We start from the raw sequence: 25,225 nt of genomic DNA, 5'->3' as shown, positions 1-25,225 counted from the left end.
TTGGAAGGGAAAGTGTTGCTCTGGGGGACTATTTTGGCGGGGGGGTGAGTGGAGCTCATTTCCCCGACCTCAGGATGGCAGCACCACCTTGACCCTTTCTGGGGAGTTTCTCACAGCACGAGCCAGAGGGGACCCCCTTCCACATTGTTCCCGGGAACTAATTTTCGTTCCCTCTGTCCCCTGAGGGTTTATCCCAGTCGCCAGGCAGTGCCCCTGAGTGACTCTCAACAGGTCAGGGGACTTGCTTCCTTCTCAAGCAGCTTTCTCTTCATTCTCAGCCCCTCAAACCGATTCCTCCAGTCAGGGGTTCTTTCTCACCCCCCCCCCCCCTTGATGGGTTCATTCCCAGTTGTGAGGTAGCGCCTCTCAAGTAACTCTCTGTGAGTCAGGGGTGTTTGTTTTCAACCCCGCCGACGCTGCCGAGTCAGTCGCCCCAATCGGCCACTGGGGTTCCCCGCGGTGTCTGGGTGGTACTTTTTCTCTTCTTTACTAACCCCTGCTTCTCCCCTTGAACTACAGGTGAAAAAGTATTGAGAAAAAGAATCACCTTATTGATCTGGGACTTCTCCATTTTAAAAATTGATTTTCTGGAGGAACAACTGGGCATGGCAGCTATAAATAAGTATAATACCTTATCCAAAGAATAAATTTAAAAGTGGACTCGTACTGTTGCTTTGCATATGAAAATGAAATGTCTGCACTGCTTAAGGTCATGGAAAGCAACAATCTCCATGTCACATTTTTCAGAAACTTTCCAGCTGCAGATTTTTCCAACTGTTCTGGTTATAAATGCAGGATTTGAGAGGTCTTTCAGTAAACTGAAATCTTTTCTTCTCTGTACTGTGATCCAAGACAGATCTACGACACTCTTCCCATAAAACTAAGAGGCAAGTTTCTGTATCAATAAAGTAGGCATAAATGTTACATCTGGTTTGTTAGGGGATCCAAAATGCTTGTTACATTTTTATTGACATGCACATAATGGTTTACATTAAGGTTATTAATAATATCTTTCATTTTTAGAAGGGAGCAGTACAGCTAAACCCTTTGGTGTATTTCACTAATATAGGCCATATTTACAGTACGTGCTATGTATATTTAAATATAGGCCATATTTAAAAGCCAAAGTTATGCCCTCTTCTAAAGTAATAATTCCATGTATGCACAATATATCGCCAGCATACTGTACATGTCTGCTATAACCCAAGACTCACCCAAGACTTCAAAGATGTTTGTAAAATACATGAGAGCACACTCCATTTTAATGCATTTTGAAAATGGTACATTTTAAGATAAAAATTGTTTAAATATCATCTTGACATAAAGCACCCTAAGCTGGATAAAACTGACGGAGACTGCCGGTGTGTTTTATGTGTCAGGAAAATGCATTAATCCCCTGCATAAAACTTGCACATTGGCACGAGAATAGAGTGGCAGACCAAATCTTAAAAAGGTACAAGGTTATACTGTGAGGCTAGATAACATGGTTTTTTAAAATTGGATTAAAGATGACTGCCAAGATGTTCGCATAAACACACAGCAGCCGAATGGGCGGATGTTGTCAGAGTGAAAAGTAGCTGCTGTAGGTGCCAACATGCACGGACTCAAAAATAGACACAGGTAGAAACTGAGAACAGGCGTAAGACACTGGCGCATGTCGGAGTGGACTTGGCATCCACACCAGTGAACAGATGTTAATCCAGGGCAGATAATTACATCAGTGCAGGAACAGACATTTCTTCTGCTTAATTTAGGTCTTTAGAAGCAAAGTGATAAGTGCGATTGCTCCCAGAAGTGATGGCTGCAAGATGCCCCCCCCAAGTCCTGCCTGGGACGGAGGGGAGGGGCGCAGTGGGGAGCTGATAGGTGAACCTCAGCACAGGGGGCTAAGCGGCAGGGAAGCCCAGCCTCTAGCAGGAACCAGGGCAGAGTGAGCAGGGTCCAAATCACCCATGTGTGCTCGTGCCCTTGGCTGCCCACAGAGGCCAGTGAGGCGAGCCTCTCACCCAGCACGGTAGATAATGGACGGTTTCAATATCATAGCATGTACTGTATAAGTAATATGTAACATCAATTAGTGAAGGGTAATAAAGAACCTGCAGCATGTCTTCAATGCACAGGTATATGGACAGATAAAACAATGATCCTCTTAACTAGTATATTCTAAATGTCCCTAAAAATGCTTCTGAAATCAGCACAGAGTATAGCTGGGAAGCCTTCTACAGTACCTAAAGATTTGAAAGGTATTGAAATAGTCAGCAGCTTTATATGCTGTTTTTTCCCCCAGAGATATTCAACGTATTTTAAATTTATTCTGTTTTTCCCCGCCCACTTAACTTGATGCACTTGCAGAAGATACAGAGTTGGAGAATGAGAGATAATGGCTCCCATGTGCACTTCCTTGCTCTTACATTGAACCTTAAAAAACAATCAGGTCACTTTGTAATCACGTTTAAATACATGAGTTACAAATTTATAAAGGAGTTCTAATTACCAATATTTTTCCATAGAGGGGGTGTCTTCATTTCCTTTTTTTTTCTTTCACTTTCTCTTTGCAGAGAATATTTCAAAGGCATATTACCCAAGCACATCAGACTGGTCTGCGTGCTATCACTGAACATTGAAATGTTTCTTCATTACTGTCGTTCTGGAAAATGGTAAGTAGGTTAGATGAGCTCTGGACAATTTATCAGTCTCTCTTGGCTGTAGTTTAGCGACCCAGATCCGGAGTGTCAGGGCTGAGCTTCGGGACAATGGCCCTCCTTTTCAGGGAAAGACGCATAAATCTCGCTTTAAATTAAGTTAACATGTTCTGCTACATTGCTTAATGAGCTAACGTAGTAAACAGTACTGGAGCAGGCACTCTGATTTATTAGCAACAGTGACTTTAATGCTGTTAGATCTCTCTCGGAAGAATGAAGGGGTCCAATAGAACACTTTCACCACCCTTTGTTCACAAATGTGTTGCCATTTGTTTTTTTTCAACACTCAATAAAAATAAAGAAGGAGTCCTCAGATGGATGCTGCCTGGCATTTTATTAACACAGTCAGGCCTGCTGAACTGCATTAGGGAAATTTACTATCGCAAAGACATTAGATAATTCACCGCGTGGAACCATGCGATAAATAAAAGAGCTGGCATAGGTAAATACGCTTGCATGCCTCCGACTGTCACAGCCACAGAGACCTTGTTTGCCCTTCATGAGGTAAACTGGCACCAATAAGCCTGACAAATTCTGGTTTCATACAATGGCGCATTCCAAACAGACTGTGAAAAGCTCCCTTTGCAAATAACGTATTACACTACACTCGTGTGTCTCTTCCTTGCAAATTGCATGTGATTTCTCTGAAACTACCTTGCTGTATTTCACAGCATCACCTGCAACACAAAGAGTACAAGTGCCATGCAGCATGCAACGATTCCTTTTTTTTAGTAAGGTATGGACCTTAATAGATCTTGTTGCTTTTAACAGTGTTATTAAAACACATGTACAGTATCTTAATAGATAATCTATAATTAAATCTGTCAAACTTGAGTTATTGAAGATTTTCCTGCTGTTTTCTTATCTTCTGCATTAACTGTTATTGCCACCTTAATTCTGTCAATCCTGCACAGTGCGAGAGGTGTGGTCTTGAGCACACTCAAGGGCTTATCTGGGAATAATTACAACGAAAGAGACCATAAAAATCTTTTCCCCTGGACAGATAGTACCTAGGTGTGGTCTTCCTGTGTTAGTTTAGTTTTTAAATTCCATGTTTATGGCTTTGCTTCACATATAGGTTTGAAGTAAATCCTGTGTAATACTAGGCATTAAAGAAAAATAAAGTATTGAACCTACTCAATCAGGGAACAAAATTGAACAGTATATTGAGAACAGGAGCTGAGTCAATTTTTCCTATTGATTTTGTAGTGAACTTGGCTGAATGTCCTTGGAAAATAAGAGGTGTAACTACCAACTCACTCCTTTACACATACCACAGAAGGGCAGAGGTAATAAGGTAAGACACCTGGTTTACTGGAGATATAGGTTTCTACTGCATTACTGTCTTTTTAGTCTGATGGATCTTTTTGGCCTCTTATACCCTTAATTATTTGGGAATCAGTTATTTACTGAGAGAAGTATAACAAAATCAGAATCAGTTTCACTCAAGGGGGGCTCAGAATATGGTTGAATATGGTTTTGGATCAAAATTGCTGACGAGCATCAGCACTTTTGAAATAGAAGGCTTTCCTGACGAATCCACAACTGTAATCTGACACCTTGACATTATGACCCACAGTGGAAATTCACGAGCAAGGAGGTGAGACACATTGTCAAGCATCTATAACACAAGGTCTTGGACTCCGAGTAGAATGCCAAAGACAGAGAAAGTGAACATTACAAAGATTTTCTCAGAAAACATTCAGATGCAAATCCTGGAGAAAACCGATGGGGAATATTGTACAGGGTGCAATGTTGCCCTTACTGTGTGGCACTGTCTCACTGAAGAGAGGGATCTTCTCCCTCAACATGCATTCTTAGCTGTAATGCTCAGCTAGCTTCATCGATCCTTGCAAGGGCTGTCATATTGAGCTATTACAAGGCAACGGTGGCCCTCCTAGCTGCAATTATGGACCTTCTCTTCTCCTCACAAATGGGCTTAATAGGCTACTCTGAGTCCGGTACAGTAAAACCTCCCATCCAGGGTTATGGCCACCAAGAGCCCAGCCAGAAGACAGAGGGCACAAGGCTGTGGATGAGTGGATGTGTGGATGAGGGTGCACACAGCCACAATTTAGCGTAGTAAGGAACACTTGTAAAGGCTCTGTATATAACTCTTTAAGGCATACTGTACCTCCTGCATTTCCAGCAATTTCTCCAGGAAAGAGGCCGCAGTCCCTGTGTTTTATACTCATTCCTCCAGAATAAATACAACATATTGAAATCTCCATGATGTCAACGAAAAGGTCACGGCTTCCAGCCCTTTAATTTACATTAAATTAAACACATTTAGTCCCTACCTACAGTACAACTCGCAGAGGAGGAGCAGCATGTCCTAATTCATCCAGATTAGAAGCAGTGCTCCTGGGAGCAGCATGGGAACACGGTATTGCACAGATGTAGGCCTAACCCATGGGAACTGCGGAGATAACTGCTTTAACATCACACAGCCAGGCCACATCTCTGTAAACCCCTCTGCTTTGATAGAAAATGCGCAACAGTTCCACAAATTGTTTTTGTTCATCGAATTTAAAAAAATGTTAAAAAATTAGAAATGAAAATAGAAATGATTATGTACAGTATAATCTTAAAGGAACAAGTAATAGGTTTATTCCATGCTGAAAAGAGAAGAAAGAAAACACAACATCTTGGCCGTGGAGCCTCTTACAGGTATTAGCACACCTGAAACGTTGTGTTTTCTTTCTTTCTTCTCTTTTCAGCTTGGAATAAACCTGACACAGCTACCAACCTGTATAATCTTTAATGTTCATGTGTATCTTGGTCGGACTCAAGAAAAACAATATATATAAATATATTAAAATGCTGTCGCAAGTTGTGCTGCCTCAATCTTGCAGATGGAAAACCTTCAGGGTTAAAGCAAAATACCCACCTATTACCCACCGTATAAATACCCACCATACAGAGTCCGATTGTCTGAGAGATGAGAGCAGGCAGCAGCCCTTTAGGGGTTAAAGACCCTGCAGCAACACAGCAGTCTATTGTTCTGAAACAGACTCACCTAACAGTGAGGCAATAACCAAGGAGGGAGTTCCCCTCTGCCATGAAACACCTGTCAGTTGCACATACGTGAACAGTGCGTCAACAGGTAAATATCTACCAAGTGAGCAGCATTATCTCCACTGTTCTCTCACAAACAAATCCGTGTGGCACTACTGCTCAGCACCATTTCCATAACAACTATGTGATGTAAATCAGACCCAGCTCTATTGTGTTGAACAGAGCCTGTCATTTCCAATAGTTAAATGCAAATCTGCCCTTATCATCCAGCACACTCCAGTGTGGACGCCCATGTCTTTCTGCAGTGATGGAGGGAGTGTGCGGTGTGGCCTTTCACGGAAAGCTCTTAATACAGAAGCTCTCCTCTATGAAAGGGTTTCTGTCATTGACATTTTGCATGGCAGACAGATTGTGTAGGTTTATCTACATCTAATATGTGCGTGTGGAATGTTTGATCTTTCTTGTCATTCATCATCTCTGCTATTTCTATTAAGTGATTTAGCTTAGATAGGAGGATGGGTACATAGAAAGTATGAGCGTTTTTTTAGTTTTATTTACATGTCACTTAAGACATGTTCTTCACAGTTTGCCTCAGTAAAATGAATAGTTGTTGGAATAGCAGCAATAATAACAGCTTTAGATGTTTTCATTAATCCCCAAATCTCAATATATACTGCAAAATCAAAGCAAACAATTCTTTAAATTATTTTATGCATGGTGAAAAATACAGACCACATTTTTGTGGATTAATAGCATGTGCAGTAGATGGACTGCTGCATAGATACACAATTTAATCACTGCATTTTTACTGCATTTCTGCCACAGTTATCAGCAATATTATGATGAAAAAAACCCAGAAGTAGTAGCCTCTCGAGACCCACTATCTCTGCCATGCACACAAATCAGACTGGACACTTTGTGAATCCCAGACACAGGCCTGCATGAATATTTAGTGAGACCTGTTGGCTAACTGAGACATTGTCATGTTTTCATCACCAGCTCCTCATCACAGTGTGAGCTGAGGGACTCGGCAGTAGTGCAGTTCTGCACCATTTCCTTTCAGCTCTGCTTCTTCCCTTTAGAACAGTAACGGAAAGCAAACAATGCTGTGCGCTATTTGATACTTGATTTCATCCATAAAAAGAGATGCAACTGGGACATCAAAACACTGTAAAGATTAAAAGCTCATTATTGAAAACTGTGATGAAATTAATGGATGCACAAGAACATTTCAAATTAAGGTATGTTGTGTTATGCGTACTGTATCTGTAGGCCTTCTACTATTCAATACAAAAATACAGATGTATAAATATTTAATTCACTTGATTTCATTTCAACATCAAAAGGCTTCCATCAGCCTGTTGGAAGAAATATTTACTGTTTCTTAGCACTAGTAAACACAGTATCTGTGCCTAGATCCCACCTCCACTCTATTAACACCTGAACATTATACTACCTTGTTGTTTTTATAGGAGTAAAAATGTGCTGCCTACTGCATCATCACCTCTAACCACAGACTAGCAAGAGCATCTATCAAACCACAGTTCAGCCTAGGTTTTTAATCACTGAACCTGCAGGGTTCTAGGCCAGGCCCCTTGTTGATTATTGCAATTCAATTTACTGTATTAATTAAAATCAGAGCTGAAAGGTATATTTTCACCCCGATTGCTGACCCTAGTGGGTTTTTGATATGTTCTTTTATCCTTTTTTTAATTGTTGTATTGCATTGTGCTGTGAGAAGAGGTTATCTCTTCAGTACAGTAATTTGCTTACTGTTGCCCCAGGGCTTAGGAGTAAATGAGTGGATCTCTCAGTGGCCAATTTCAGTGTTAATCCTTATAAAATGGATAAAAAGATCAATAATACTCCCATTGTGGGATCAGGAGCCAGAGTTAAGGTGATAGAAGAATGCCAGTGTTGAAATAACAAGGTGGGGACTGTCGGGCACCAGAGCCTCAGGGACAGGCGGGCTGGGTATTTAAAGAGCTGTGTTCCAGAGCTGCCTCTATAGGTGTGTCATCAGAGCTCATGTAGGTCTCCCAGTGTGAGATCAGACTGCTAGTGTGAGAAGGTTGAACAGGACTTTCCATATCATGGGTTTGTTTCCCACTGGAGTTGGCTGTGCAGAGCAGGCATGTGGAGGTGACTGAGGGACTTTGGATCACACAATACCTGATGGACCACAGAGGGTCACAACAGTCCACTCACCCGAGCAGGAGCAAAAACATTGTCACTTTGTCACATCTGAGAGAAAGCTTTTCCTCAGATCCAGGGTTCCTGCTTGTACAGCACACATTCAGAACACAGAAACTTGGGCAGAAAAGGGACAAGGAGCCATTCAACTTGCTTGGCTTTCCAATTAAAATATTAATAGATTACTTGTAACTTTGTGCTTAAAGCTTGAGACTTCTGTTATTTCTTTATTCCCAACCCTGCTTTCTTTTAAACATTAATTAATTGCTGTTAAGCTGTCTTTGCATCCTAATTAAAGGAAAGCTGCTTATTGCTATCTGGGTTCAGGGAATCTGTTGTGTGAGGGACATAAAATTACTGTACATTCAATTCGGTGTCTTGTTAAATCTTATGTTACAGAAGATCTGTCAAGATGTCTCTTAACATTTGTGGGAAAGACAATCTGTCCCATTGGATGTTGAATTAGATGGCTGCAAGACTGAAATACTTGTCACAGCAGGATGAGGACTAATTCATTTAACTAATTTTTGTTTGAAAACAAGGAACAGTAAGTAGGGCCAGAGGATCAATTAAGATATGAAAGTGAAAATGAGTGACCTTATTTTGTAATTAACTGTTATGTTGGGGTTTTTCGTTGCTTTTGTTTTTGCGAGTTAATTGGGAAACAGAATTGGACAATTCATTTTAAAGGAATCTTTATGTCTCATGATGTAAATCCCCAACAGCTCAGGCCCTGTTTATGCAGTGACTGCTCCATATTTCAGTGAAGTATTGATTTTGCCCAAACAAACTTCTAAAACAAATGAATGTAAATATATCCTTCTTAAAAAAGCTAAATGTTTGTATGAAGGGACTAGATTTCTAAAGCTTGTACATTAAATGGTTTTAAAAATCAATTAAAAAGTTTAAGGAGTTTAAGGAAAAAGAAAGAACTTTATAAAATGAATAGAAAAGAAAAGGATCCAGTTAGGAAAGCAAAGCACAAAGTACAAGAATGAGGTGGAAGAGAATATTGCAATGGATGTCAAAAAAATAAAAGTGCCTTTTCTCAGTATTACAACAGAAAAATTACAAAAATTGATGTAGAGTCTCAGAAATAATTATAGAAAACTTTTAGATGAAGAAAGGAAATGGTTAATGTTTTGAATTAATATTTCAGTTAGGTGTTTACCAAGAAAGAAACTGGCAGTATGTCCCATGGCGAGCAAAGACAAGAGAATAATAGCAGAGAAGAGGGACAAGTGATCCAGGTACTACAAGCACTTAACATAATCAGATCTCTAGGGACTGATGGTATTCTACTTAATGTACTTAAGGAAGCAGGTTGTGTCATTCATAGGCCACCAGAAAAACTCCCAGTTTTAGCAGTTACTCAAGAGGGGGGCAATGTCCACTGACTGGAAGACTGTTGATGAGATATCCATACCTTAAAGGGTAACCAAACCAAGCTTTTGTAAACCAATAGGTCTCACGTCTGTTACATATTTCTGGAAACAACAACAAGAACTTAATGAGAGTACCAACAGGATGTCACCTGTCACCGTAGTTCCCTGTTACGGGATAATCAAGATGGAGTTTGACAAAGGATGTCTTCCTTCACTTGTTCTTTGAATGAGAGACAGCAGAAATGGATAAACAGAATATATAGGAACAGTTAAAAGTTTATTCTATGCTGAAAAGAAGAGAGACACAACATTTTGGCTGTGGAGCGTTCTTCAGGTGTGAATTGTGTATCAGCCAACAAAATTAAAAAATTAAAGACTGGGAAAACACCAGAAAACAGAAGAACTTTAATTCAGACAAATGCAGAGTGGAAAAAAAAAACTAAACTATAGATATGAGACGAGTGACACTGAGCCTCAAGAAGTTCTGAAAAAGATTGGTCTATACAGAGATTTGCATCTTTCAGTTGGAGCAGCAGTGAGGAGCTGCAGTGGAGCAGAAGCAGGTGGTGTCCATCAGCTGTAGAGCGAGCCTGGAGCTACTGTACCATGGCCACTGTGTAGCCAGAGCCAGAACTGTTGACCTTTGCATGTTCTATAACAATGTAAACATTAACATGAGCTGGAAGCATTATCTGACTTTTGTAAAAAAAAAAAACAAGGTGTGTAATGTACCATAAAATATGCTTCCACATCTTGAACAAAATAGTGGATTTTCCTAGCACTGGGGAACAGAGATGTGACTCCTAAGCAAACAAATTGTGGTGCCACAGCTAAACAATAATTTAATCTCATGCATTTAACCTTTGAAATTTAGGCTCCTTCAGATGACCTAGATGAGTGATCAGCCCTATTTTTCTGGCAAGAGTTATTGCCTCCTTAACCACTCTTTCATGCTCTAATCAAATAGGACTTTGTGCCTGTACAGGGATGTACTGTAGTCTGTGACCCCGAGTGAGTCTTGTCATATTAATTATTTTAAGGGAGGTGAGCCCTGGCCAGGGTCAAGCTGAAGGTGTGAAGCAGCATTAGCTATTCTACCCTTATGTCAGTCGAGTTCTGGGAGAGAAACTACCCTTGTGGTCTCTGACCCCTTGTTTGATTGTTTGCTGTGTGTGTAGAGATCTTTAATCTACTAATAAAAGTCTTAATTAATCAAAGTACATACCTATTGTGAGAAAACTGCACCAGATATTTTAAAAACAATTAAATAAAATTTGTCTGGTAAACATAATAGCAAGGTAAATCCTTAAAGGCCAGTTTAATGGGATCTCCATGTTACCATCACACTGCTTCTCAGAGGAAGTATACTGCAATTGTCTGAAGAAAGTCACATCAAGATGGATGATGGTCTGTAATGGTCCTTTTGAATCTTAGCCAGGCAAACGTATTGGTTTACTGTGTCTGTGTTATGACATGTTACAGATTTTCCTGTGGCAGATTGAAAGTTCTGTAGCACAACAACACTGTTCCTCTTGCAGCTGAAGCAGAGAGCGGTAGTACTACTTCCCAGCTGTGATACTAAACTCCAGAATTTCCACTGACACGTGATTTCATGCAACCTGTTTTCAGGCTATTTTAGGAGAGAAGCACACCTTAAGTTCACAGTGTTTGAGAGTTTGACCTTTCTAAAAAGCTGTCAGTTTTCTATGCTGGAATATGCTGTCATGGACCTTATGAGTGCCTACTCCATTCAATAGGAATAAAAGAAAAAAGGAGAAGGGCTGTATTCCCCGTCAAATATACTGTACAAATTTGTGTTGTGTTTCCCTTTCGTTCACATCTTGATATACATGATTGCCTTACAAATGGAATATTAGTGACAGAGACCCAATGTATAACTCAAATAGACATGGGAATACCAGCTACTGCAACGGGCACAGGCTTTGGGCTTTGCTGTTCTGCTGCTCAGGACCTCTAATAATGCAAAGATTTATATTTCATCCATCTTTTTTAATGGTTGTATTGTTACCTTTTTTAATTAGGATAAATGGCAAAATGGGTTTGTTTTAATTATTTGTGGAATTAACCATGGAACAATGATTATACAGGAACAGCATCAATGAATAGATTCTGAACTCAAATGTATATTCATTAAGTTTTAATAAAGTCTATATTAGCATGGAAGGCAAACAAATTTAACAACCATTTGCAAGGCTAGGTCAGTGAGGTAATTGCTGGAAATTATGAAGCACTTCCCTCATCAGATACAATACATAAACTTGAGAATTTCCAACAACTGAAATTAATATTGCAACCATTAATCTGGAATGTGGTAGATGGCTGCTGGTAACCTTTGAGACCCTGTGCAGACTGCAGGCATTCACCTTTTTTATTTACAATTGTACAATTGTGTCATTTACCTCATTTCCTGAAGATAATTGTTCAGGTATCCTTAAAAAGTAAAATGACTAAACCTCTTCAGAAGGTAAAGATTAGTAGTTTCACTGTCCTTTGTGAGTAAGTTATCATATTTATTGAATGAGAGGGTAACCTTCCAGTCTGTCAAATGATAGAATCAAACATTATTAATAGCCCCTTTCTTATGGATTTTCAAATTCTTTGTAATCTCTGTACATCGAGAAACTTTTACTTTGTTTTTTAAATACAAATATATACGTCTCCAGTGGAACTTGTCGTGAAAGTCTTCAAACTAAGGCCTCGATTAAGTCAAAGGTTTTACCAAACTACAAATTATGACCATCGTGCCTGATAGCTACTTTTTATGTATCTAGATGTCTAGAACTGAACTTAGAGTAATTTGAAGTAGATGATCCAAGGGCTGCCCTTTTTCTGTCATCAACGGAGGATACCCCATCCATGATATCGACAGGGCCATCACCTGAGCTGAAAACAGCCCTTGGATTATCAACTCGATCAGGACCTCCTGGCCTCACAACTGCATTCCTTTGGTGCTTCCCTACCACCCTAAAACACTTTCTATCCCCAGGACCATTTATGACAACTTTTCCCTCTTACAGGATGTTCCCTCTACTGGTACACTCTTTTCTGACCCGCCCCATCATCTCATATTGGCAACCACCTAATATGAGTAACCTTCTTGTTCACAGCTCCCTTGACCGCCCTCAGCAATCATCCACACCAGCCACTTTCCCCTGCAAACCTTTACTTGTTCCTTTGCAATTTCAACTAATATACATGCAATTTAATGTCACCTAGCAAAACCCCATTAATAACAGGATTACATTGTTTCTTTACTCATTTATTTTTTCCTTCAGTTTAAAACTTTGAAATTAATTTTGTTACTCTCAGAATGTTTCAGATGAAACGTGATGATGCCCACATTGATAAATTGGACCTGTATAAGCTCTCTCCTGCAGTTCAGTGAGAAATTCAGAATTTCAAGGGATGTTACAATTGTGCAATGAACTACAAAGATCTCATTTAGAATATTGTGTCATATTTTGCAGAATACCATACAAAAATCTGCTCTGGAGACATCCTGAGAAGGCCACCCAATTGCCTTCACAGGCCTAAAGCAATGTCTTACACTAAAAAGCTAATATGTCATGTCATTTACCAAACAGCTTTATACCATACAGTGTCACAGGAAGCCGGAGACTACCTGGCAAGCAACGAGCGTAAGGCAGGGTACACCCTGGGGGGTGCCAGTCCATTGCAGGGCAAGTGCAAGCCAATCATAAATGGGGACAATTTGGAGGCCACAGTAAAGGCAGAGGTGGGAAATCTGGCCCGGACACCGGGATAACTCCCTTCTCTTATCGAGAAACGCCCGGGGATCTTTAATGACCACTGAGAGTCAGGACCTCGGTTTAACGTCTCATCCAAAAGACGGTGCCCACTACAGTATAGTGTCCCTGCCACTATACCTGGGCATTAGGACCCACACAGACCGCAGGGTGGGCCCCCCTTACTGGTACCACTGGTCTTCCCCAGAGGTCTCCGATCCAGGTACTGACCAGGCTCAACCCAGCTTAGCTTCAGTGGGTAGCCAGTTGAGAGCTGCAGGGTGATGACAGTCAGGCTTCTGACTTAAAAGCTATTATACTTAAAACTTTTTAAATGAGAAACCCTCAGGGATATTGACAAGGTCCTCTCATTGCGGCTTCATAAGAATCAACAGTGAGACATAAACCAGAAGATGGAAGTGGAATCAAAGATGATTCAAAAGTGCATTTTAAACAGAGACCAAGTAGTACATCGTTACACAAACGGCTGTGAGGGTCTGGAACTTGATACCATGATACCCTGGACCCTGATACCCTGGCTTCATCCAAGAAGCATCTGAATTAGATCCTAAGCTAAATGACCTCTTGCCTGCAGGGCAGACAAATATTTCAGTTTGTAATTAGTTTTTACACTCCATCCCACTCCATCCCACTTTGTGTGGATTGAAACAACCAAATCACATTGTATTTTTAGAATCTGATGGAAATTACCACTTTTTGCATTTTTTTTCAATTAAAGCGGAGGTGCTTGGAAAGTGACACTGGGCAGCTAATGAGCTAAACCCACAATGATTTTGAGCAAAACTCTGTGCATTGCTTCAACCTCGATTTTTCTGTGGTTTGTGGGATGTCCCTAATGAGTCATGCATAAACTTGTGACTCTGTAACTGAGTTATTTCTCTGCCAGTCTTTGAGACAACAAAAACACAGTAAATCATTTTCTCATGTGCTCCAAGATGCAGCATGGTTCTTCTGTAACATGAATAAGTATGGCGCATGTGAAGATCAAGAGAGAGTGCAATTCAGAGGGAATTATAGAAAGATGGAGTGGAGATCAACAACATTTTTGATTTTCTTTGCATGCTCTGCCTCTTTCTGAGTGTGCTGTAAAGTGGGAGTCAAAATATTAACTGATGAAAATGTGTAACTGCCTATCCTGAGAAATTAGATAGCTAAACGTAGCACCCTTAGAATATATTTAATCTCCTCAGTGGAGGTCCCCACACAATAATTATTGACACTAAGAACAAAAGTAATTTTGTTTGAAGAGTATATGGACATTAACTTGTACTGGCAAATGTGTCACTTTTGTCATTCTTGACATCTTGCTATCTTCCACTGCTTAGGTCTGTACATTTCAGGGTTCTTAGTCTTTTGAATTTAAGCACAATATATTCTGATCTACTCTGAAGAGTGCATCAGGGCTTTTTTATGCAGTCCCATGTAAATACCTTTGCAATGCAGAAATGCTTCTAGCTACCAAAGAATAAGACAAAGTTAGCTAAGAACAAAGAGCAAAAAGGAAGCACAACAAAAGCACACAGGATGGATTTCCTAGCCTTTAGCTCTAGTACAAAATGTGCTGTAATATGTTTGTGTTTTCAAATAAAGTAGTTTGTACTACAGAAGCACATTCAAGGACTCAAAATACTATTTCATTTTTTTTAAGTTGTGACTATTCATTGTTTTTTTTTAGTTGTGTCTACAGAGCACATTCTGCATTTTATTCAAAATTCTGGAATAAAATGCTTTAAAAATCACCTTACCAGCTCATGCACAAGACAACCCCTAAGTATTGTGGTATTTAGTTACCATGGTAAAGTTATCAATGGTATTGCTTTATCATCAGCATTTTTCTTTTCAATTATTTGGTTATTTTGCTTTCTGCCTCTCCTTGCATCTTAATAGACTGAAATGGGTTTTTATGCACTGTTGAGCAACCATGACCTGCCTTTCAGCAGGTTTGTATCAGGTGGGAAAGCCAGAGGAGAACAGCCCATTCAGGGGACGATGTAGTTCATTTGACTGCTGAGCTCTGTACAGGAAAACATGGTCTTTCTAAATGTCCAGGGAATATGGTCCTGCCAGATGACAAAGGAGGGACCAGGCATTAATAACAACTAATTACAGTTCTTTCCTCTGTGAGGTTTATTATAATGCTCCTTGGACTATGCAGATTCAGATCTGAGAAAAAGTTGAAAAAAAGAAAAGGTTTGACTGACATAATGCATGGGGATGTTGTAACAATCACACTAGACACAGTGCAAACTCCCAAACAAAAACACCTTTTTATCAGTTTTGATTGTATTCTATTACAAATTAACATCCTATGTTGTATCATATTTCATGCTAGTATAATCTATCCTAATACTGACATTATCTCCCTATAGGCATTTATTTTAAAGTGAAGGTGCATGAGAACTGAACACTGTAAACAGTAGTGTCTCTATAGAGGCCTCACAAACTCAGTAATACAATAAATCATCTTAGTTGAGACACATAGTTGAGTTAAATGATCTGGAGCCTACATGAAATAAATTTAAGTTTCAAATTTATTTATTTCAAATATTTGTTATTTGTTTATTTTTAATATGTCGGGTTTTGCTATTTATCACACCCCTAATGTATATAATGCCTAAACTGCTGGTCAGTTCAGTTACGTGCACTGCCAGTCTTTGGACTGCCTGAGACATCAGGATGTGTCTCAATGAATTGAGTGATCTTTGTCTATGAGGGTTTTAAATTCAACTATTAATATAAGTGTTAAATTCAATGTTTCATACCCAGCTGAAAAATTCATCTTTTTTTCTGCCAATAACTTTCAATAACTCTACCTATTCTGTCTATTCTTAACCTCACTATTTTTCATAGTATTTCTATAAGACAGTCCAAGATAACAATATATTAAATATAGAAAGACTTCACATCACTGAATAGTGTAATTAAAATGCAGTGTGAAATGAGAAATGTAGGCATTTTTTTTTGCTGATTCAAGGGTAGTGAACGTGTGAAATTTCATTTTCTGTGTAGTTAAAAATGAAATTTCTTTAACATCAAAAAATAATCTTAATATTGGTATTGATGTGGGAGGGATAAAAAATAATTTGAGCAGTAACTGTTTAAGTTCCAAGGTCACTGTCATATAAGGAGAAAATAGAAGTATGGGGGAATTTTTAACTTGACAAAATCCCATTATCGTATCCCTACATATTTTTGTGTAGCAAACCATTTAAATGGACTGTCATGAAAGTAGAGCATGAAAAGAGTAATTGTATTCAAAATAGGACTGGTCCCTGTGTTGACCATGCATGGTGCCATATTATGTCATTTACAGTCGGTTGATGGGGACCAGTGAGCACACTCTGGTGGGGCGCAGTGCACCATAGTCTATCAAACCTAAGCTGCATGTCAGTGGGAGCTTGGAGGAAGCTGGAGCTGGATAAGTGCTGCACCAACACAAGGAGAATTCTCCTCAGAGAAGGTACCCCAGCCTGGAATTGAACCCAGGGCTCAAAAGGCGACAATACTAACCACCATACTGCCATGCCTCAAATGAAGTCTATATTTATATTTGTAATGGCAGTGCTGTTGTACCAATATTTGTATGTCATTCGGAAATAAATAGCACTTGGAAGACAATTTTCTTCCCTATTACATGAGGATGGGTAAATTTGAATGATGCTGATAGGTAAATGTCTTCCACCATATTTTAAGCCTACAGCCATTCGCGCATGGAACAAAGGAATTGCAAATGAACAAAATAAATGTCAGAGTGAGTTTGCACTGGGATCCGCTTGGTAACACTGCAGTTATGCAGAAATTGACCTATTCGCCACAAGCCACACCACTTGAAGAAGCAGCCTGGGTCACGGCAGGAAACACGGGGAATGGAAATAGGAACGGCAGTTGAAAAAGAAGTCCTGGCGCCCCTGGAGTGCTGGGCTTAAAGAACACGCACTGGCATTTCGCAGTTACGTTGAGCTTGGACAAATCTTTGCGTAGCAGTTGCAAAATCATTTTCGTGGCCCTAAGCCTCCGAGCGTGTTTGCCATCCCTCTGAGTTAGCCCTCAAGCATAATAGCCCCCAACCAGCTTAAGGCCTGAACTGGAACAACATTATTAACGGAGCCCCTGCAGGCGGACCAGCTTGCTGGCTTTGTTTTGAGAATGTAGCGCAGGCAGCCCTTTCCTTGGGATTTGCTTAAAAATAAATAAGTAAAATCTTACCAACACAATGTTTAAGAGTGAAAAAGAGAGAGCAATAAAAAAAAAATCTATGCATTGCAAGTTTGCTGCTGACAGCCAGCCAGGCAGACAGGAAAAACATTAACACCTGGTAGACGGGGATCTTCAGAACAGCTTCTCAGTCAAACACACTCAGAGCTGCGCAAGTTCCAAGGTATTTACACCACATCTGGATTGCGGATGCATGATATACCCCACTGTGATCAATGGAAACAGCTCCGAGGTGAGGTAGGAACAGGGCTAGAATAAGATATTAAAGTCTTTTTCCTATTTTTCATGTTTGAGAAAGGGTAATTAGCCCTGTTTCCCGTGCCTGCTGGATCAAACAAAGGTGGAATGCAGGCTGTGTGAACAGCACTTTCAGGGCAGGTTAATTACTAGGTGAATATGCAGCTGTGGCCTTTTTTACTTCCTCACTCTGTGGCTTCTGTGTTCCTACAGAACACTAATTGTTGATTATGAATTTAAAATCTGTTCAAGGCTTCTTCTGCCTAAGACAGTGCAAGTATCAGCCTAAAACACATCTTCGACATCTTACACTAACGTGCTAAAATTAAACTTTATTAGTCTTGGAACAGTAAGATCTCTGAACGATCAATCGTTAAACAAAGCAGAGAACACAAGTGGAAACTATATTGACGATAGTCAATTTAAAACAAGAACATGTGGCACTTCTTTATGCAAAGGCTTGTGGGTGTGTGGATCCAACTACCCAGCCATGTCATTCAAGCTGATGAGATCCTCCAGTCAAATTGCTACTAACTACAACTCTGGTGAGATGGTCCAAATAGCCTCTTCTTGTTTGTACTCTTGAGCATGTTCATTTATGTCAGCTATAAAACTGGGAATGCAAGGGAAGGGTAATGTTAATTTATGTTTTCCACACATAATAAATACTTCATGTTTACAAGAAAAGGAGCTACAGATGACTGAGAACGTCAGGCAGTTTGGAGGCAGAGTTGTGCACCGATGGACAGTGTAACAGAAAACAGATGGTCTGTTTTGTTTTGTCAAGAAGAACCTCTGAACCAGTGCTCAATTTACTAGATACCAGTTGTTTCAGGATTTTCACCGCTCTTTCTCTGCTCTCTGTTGACAATCATACCTTTGTCAGCCTTACCAGTGGGTCTGCATCTCTAGTACATTCTTTTGTAGTTTTTACCAATTTAAAAATCCCCTTTCCCAGTTCCATAACTGAGCTGCCATCACTACTGCCCATTATCTATTATGGTTCAGGAAAAAAAAAACAGCAACAGCTGGCAGACTTGAATGCTGAAAAACTGAAAGCGAAGCTGAGCACTGCATTTGGGGTTAATAGGTGGCTGATCTGACAGAATATAAAGTATAGTGTACATACACGCACGTGCTATCGGCCTGGGCAAGGAAAAGGGATAAAATCAAAAAGATACCGAAGACGTGCTTCAGTGTTGCTATCCCACCTCCTTGCACCATGAGACCTTTTAAACAGAGCAGCAGAGATGAGAGAAATGAAGATACCTTCCAGGGGTGGCAGGGCAGGGGGATGGGGGGGCACAAGATGTGCTGTGACTGTCGGAGTAGACCCCTGCCTCTGAGAGCGAGCTAAATGATCATTACAATCATTAAATTGGATTGACAGCGGCCGCAGTGACACAAAAGCGGAATTCTGTGCGGTGTCTCCGGGATTAGAAAGCACAAAGCCCTTGCCAGTAATTCTTCAAGACAAATAGCATGGCTCCCCAGACGCAGCTTTAACGTCGGAGGCAGGCTCAGCTAATTAGCAAGGGAGGTGTGAAGGTGAAATCATTAATTTATTTATACAGTGTGCCCTCTATCCCTTTGTCCCCGAGTGAAGGAAGGATGACGAGGAAGACATAGAGAGGAGATGGGCAAAACAAGCATGGGAAATAGAGGGGAAGGGTGAGGAAGACAAACTGTAGACAGAGGAAGCACTGCAGCATATGAGGAATTGAAAGACAAGGCCAGGTGGACAGAATGAGAGTAACCAGCAGAAAGAATGACACTCTCTTGACAGACTTGTAAGAAATATCCAGGAATGCAGAGAACAATTTGATACAGGAGACTATTTCCTTCTAAATAAATAACGTTGTTTGGGTATTATTTGATTGATGGGGATACTCTTGTATTTTTTTATTCAGAGCTGTTCTGTGTCAGCCTTGACTGCTGTCTCCGGGCTGCCCTTCTCCCAGTAAGCTCAGCTGGGTCCTATACAAAATGATTCATGAGACTGTTGCTTTTTCCTGACCCTAGCAGCCTGTAACACAAAACATCAGGAACAGCTCAAAACACTTTCACAGATCCCAGATTAATGAGTATTTTAAGTGCCTTTATAAATAGCCTTCCGTCTGTATAAAGTAAAATTCCCAGGTCTCAGTACGCAACAAAAAATTGTAAAAGCTGAACTTGACTATATCCTGTCAAAAAACTGACAATAAACTCTTGATGCTGTAGGAGATCAACCTTAAAAGCTTCAAATTGACATACTGATAGGTATTGCTGTAGGCTCTCAGATACAATTTAGTGTGAAGGTTCAGATCAAGTGAGGCATCACTAAAATATATATATATCAAAACAACAGTGATTTTAAAAAGTACCCTTAATATCTGAAAAAAAGAATTTTTGTGTCAAAGCTTTTAAATGCACACATTTTTATCGTTTGAGAACATGCTAAGTTTCTGTTAAAATATGATCCATGGACAAACTCAATAGCCCTTGTTCACAACAGCAAGTTCTGCTACCTTTTTTTAGAATGTTTATAAATTCAGGTGACTGTCTGAACTGGGTTTAAAAGAAGAAGAAGAAGAAGAAGAAGAAGATAAAAGACATGAAAAATCATTTTTCTAACAATGACATTTTTCTGATAATGAGCCCTGTTCACTAAACCATGAATCATGAACCACTTACTAAATGATAAAGGAACATTTCATCAGTAAAAACGTTGTTTTTTAAGTCTGATTATATTGATCAGAGAGGAACTCAAAAAGTTGCATATAACATTAAATATAACTTCATAACATAAAAAGATCTGAAATCCCACAGATGCAAGGATATATATATATATCATTATTAAAAGAACCAATGATTTGTATCTGTTGTTTTTTTTCTTTTGGTTATTTCCTGAAAAAACAACAGAAGTAGTTCCTTGCATTTACAGTATGTAGTGCTTTTCATCCTGAAAGATCTCAAAGCACTTCACATGCAGCACTTAATCCCCCACTGGAGTGCTGCACACACCTGGGTAACGTGTGGTTGCCTTTATGCATTTGGGTCCCCACTACACAGCAGATCAGGTGGAGAAGTGGGAAATTCCTTCATTAATTTAATTAAGGTTGAAATACAGGGAGGCAAGATTGTCCAAACCCATACAGTAGTTCACCAGGAAAGCAGGGCTAACTCCCCTAATCTTATAAACACTGCCATGGGATTCTTAATGAACAAGCAATCAGGACCTTGGCTTTAAGTCTCATCTGAAGGAAGGCACCTCCTAGAGCTCACTGTTTCTATTCACTGTAGTGTAGCACTGGTCTGGAAATTCTGGTCCACCTGGCTGGTTTTCTTTAGCTGTCTCACATCCAATTCTCAACAGGCCAAGCCTTGCTCTAATGAGATCAGGGTGCCAACTCCGACATCAGATTAATAAAAATAAAAACAGAGAAGGAGTGTCTCAGATCCTAAAGATGTTTTTCTTGGAGTGAAGGCTAAGGCCTATTGTCCAGAATTGCTGGAGTAAAAGTTGCATTCCAGTCAACCAACGAGCTTGCAGTGCTCTCAGAATCCAGTCAAAGTAAACTCTCCTGTGAAAGGATACTGCAGGATTTGCCATGCAGAAAAACGATGTGTGGCTCTGACAAGCCTTCATATCCAGAGGAAGGCATGCACTCTCCTCACCTCTCCTGTGGTTACAAGGACTGTAGCTGTTAGACAAGCTGATTAACATCTTTGCTATTCCAAAAATGGGAGGAAAAACACAGAATTGCTGATTGAAATACATATAAGATCCTATGGAAAAGAACAAAACAACCTGTAATGAAGGACAGGATGCTGTCCAGAGGAGTGATGTGTGAAGATTATGTACCTTAAAGTCCCTTTAGTATATATTTCTAAAGGATTTCTAATGGCTTCCAAAGGGACATAATTTGATCCCACAAACTAGAGAGACATCTCATAACACCTGAGTGCCACAGGCAGAAAATGAGATAGAGAATAACTTTATCATGAGTAGAATAAAAATGATGCCCCACTGGAATATATAAGTGTTCCTTTACATGTGGTGAGTATTCTGATGCTGGAAAATAAAATAATATGAAAACTGGTTAAACAATAGCTACATATGAGCCAGTAATATGAAAATAAGTTTATATGTGATATGGGAAATACAGTAAGATTTGGAAGCTGTGCTGCTTTCTACTGAAAGTGAAATGGACTATGTAGAGACAGTAGAGAATGAGCAGGCGGATGAATACATAATGAAATACAGCTCTTCACATCTCTAGGTACTCATTACAACCGCATCGGTAAGGCGCCACTTTTGCTTACCAACATAATTGTCTTGCCATAAAGGTAGATTTGATTCTACTTTAGATCTTCAAGTGTACCAAAGTTCATTGACAGCAATCAATTCAAAGCTTTAGAATCAAACCACCATTTACATAATTCAAACACAGTGGATGGAACTAGGGAGCAGACAATTTAAATGACCTTTCTCATTCATTATGGGGAGAGCCATGAATCATCCCTACATAGGTCATCAATCATAAGCATGGAACTCAAAACATTTTCTCACATGCAATACCCAAGCTGTTATCGCACATCGTTCACTCTTGCAATTAGGTCTCAGGACCTATTCTTCCCTGGATAATATGAACAGATTTATGCTACATTATATCTTAACCTGTAGCTTTGATTGGGATGAATCTGTGGTGTTTATTTTTGCTGTGACTATCAGTCTAGGGTATCTTGTTGTATTTCTAGTGTGTTTTCAGTAAGCTTGGTGCCCGATGTGCATCACAGGTGGGAACAAAAGAGGTCTAAAAGAGAGAGCAGCAGCAGAATATTGGTGCAAGTTTCTAATCAATATAAAGCTTCAATCTTGAAGGCTGTTTTGAGCTGCTTTTGTCAACAATAACCATATTCTTCCACTATATTCTCAACTCAAGGTCCATTTGATTGGTGTATTACGTGTGTGGGAGTTTCAGCACATTATTCTTTTCAAGAGCTGATGGAAAAGATGACATTATTTTCACTCTGCAGTGGATCTTACATTGCTTTCAATTCTATCCTAATGAAAGCAGATATAAATAATGTTCAGAATAATAACAGAATGTTTATATGGTGGATTTTTCCTCTCTGCGGGAGATATTTTGAAACAGATAGCAAAGAGGAACTAATACAATAATGAGTACTGGGAAAGATATATAATAATAGTGGACTGTGTGAAGTTTTTGCCGAGCAATGTGATATAGTAATGTTAGACAGTGAGCACAATGATTATTCTGGGTGGATCAGTCTCACACTGCCAAAATAAGAATAAATAATGGTGTATTTGCAGTGACCCGTTCTTGATTCAGCATACAGTAGCATCATTCACTTCAACCATTTTTTTAAGATACAGCCTTTTTTATGATTTAAGCAAATTATTTTTTCTCTGAATAAATATTTTCAAGATTCAATCTTCATTTATTGTTCAACATTTTGGGAATAGAAGTAATGTAATCATATTAAAATATAGGTATATGCCATGTTTACTGTATATTGAACCTGTGTTTCAAGTGAATTTAGTATGAAATAAATTGCTTTAAATTAATGTCAAATGCAAAATATAAAAAAAACAGCAGCCAGGAAAATCAAAAGTATGGAAAATTGTTTGTGCCAAGAAGGAAGAGTAATAATCTACTCTTTTCATTGATATTGCTGTTCCACTTTAACGATGTCTTTCATTATAATAATTCAGCTTCCTATTACTGTACTTGAGCATGATGTGATCTTATAAGGCATCTGATTTAAGGTACTGTAGCTCTGAGCATGTTCCATTAATATACTTCTCTTAACTGAACATCAAGGCTAAAGCTTATACACCAAAGCCCCCAAAGACCTTTCAGTAGTTACTCTCTGTAGGTTGATTTGAAGAGGCTGAGTTTTTACCTTAATGAAAGTGTGGCAATCTCACAGATGTAATTTTAATCTACAAGGATAAGACAAGACCAGTCTAGAAAAGTTAAGGTGAACTGATTGATTGATGAAGACAAATAGTTCCTTAAGTCAGGAGGATAGTAGACAAAGCCTGTGAAAGAAAAAAAATCTCTAGGGGAGAGAAGAAGTGATGACAAATGGTCTATCAGTCATAGATTATATTGTTGTACTAATTTCAGCATTAACAACAGCAAATCCTTTTGTCCTTTCAAAATTCATTTAGAAAGCCAAGTACCTAAATCCTTACTAAAACAATATTTCAACAAATAATCAATTTCATGCTATATTTCAATGTATTTGAGACATTTCCATGGGATATCAATGACAAACTGGTACAGTACATGCATTAGAAAACAGTGTGTTTTGAAAACAAAACTGGAGCTACTGAGCCAAACTAGAGGAATCAGTCCAGAAGAGCAACACTCTTGAAATCTAAACTTCTTCTGACTTTGCAGTAGAAATCTATGATCAGGGATGGCTGAGATTGGCTGTTGGTATTGTCAATCAAATGTGTTTTTTTTGTTATATACAAAAGTGAATTATCTTTAAATTACCACACCTGAAGAAGGCTTCACAGCTGAAATGTTGTTTATTTTCTTCTCTTTTCATCATGGAATAAACCTTAACTTGGATCTTTAAATTAATTCTATATTCCTGTATGGCTTGTACTGTCAGACAAATGTAATGTGCAATATCAAACATGACAAAATTCTATACCATTGCATCTAAAATCAAACACTTTAAAGCAGTGTTCTTTGCAAGATTCTTACAGGACTGAAGGTTGACAAATTATTTTCCCAACAATTTATGGGAGCTAAAATAATCTACAGGATATTCCAACCTATAATTCCCCAAAATAATAAGAACAACAGTCATCTGTCTAAATCCTGTTTCTCAGGTGAACAGCTGGACTGTTGGAGTTTTGGCTGCAGAAAACAGCAGCACAGCTGGCTTTTAAGAGGAAGAGCTACCTGAGTGCCTCTGGGAGGTCACACACATCCAGTCTGTGGAAGGGCCCTCCCTGGGTGCCACATACAAAGACAGAAGGGCTGTGCAATTGCATGCAGATGTTCCTGTTTACTGGGCACTGTAACTTTTCCTGTGCTTCTTTTCTTTTGGGTCTATTTTAGTGTGGTGCTTATATTATTCTCTTTGTTTAGATACCAGCTTCATGAAAAATGTTGTAATTTTTTACACAAGTAGTACTTTAATAATCACTGGCTAGATGCAACGACTTAGTAGGAAAGTGTATTTGCTTTATACAGTACACTGAGGATCATCAACATATATGCCAAAGGGAGTCTTGTTCCTTCAGTGGCTGAAGGAATTTTGCATTGCTGGTGGAATGCTGATGCAATGATAATGCTGAGTTATTGTCTGAGTCACCACAAAACAACAACAACCCGAAGAAAAAACATAAATTAAACTGCTTTTTTCTTAGCTAAAATCCTTTAACCACCAGACAGACTCTGCAGAGCTGACATTTCAAAGTGATTTGTCTAGTTACAGTGCTTCTCAGAGCGCATACAGTTCTGCAAAAGGTGAACAGCAACGTAACCTCGACCTTCATTACACCAAGGAATGGAACAAGTGTAATGATGATTAATTATGTCGCGCTCGCTTTGTAACAGTTAAATGGCATTTCTTAACAACTAACAACAAAAAAAAGGACCTTTATTCATCCCGTTCTTCTGCGCAGTTATCGACCGCTGCAGTCCCCTGTGGT

Source organism: Lepisosteus oculatus, chromosome 8, assembly GCF_040954835.1.
Source record: "Lepisosteus oculatus isolate fLepOcu1 chromosome 8, fLepOcu1.hap2, whole genome shotgun sequence".
NCBI classification, from domain to species: Eukaryota; Metazoa; Chordata; class Actinopteri; order Semionotiformes; family Lepisosteidae; genus Lepisosteus; species Lepisosteus oculatus.
This window is presented reverse-complemented; position numbering follows the sequence as displayed.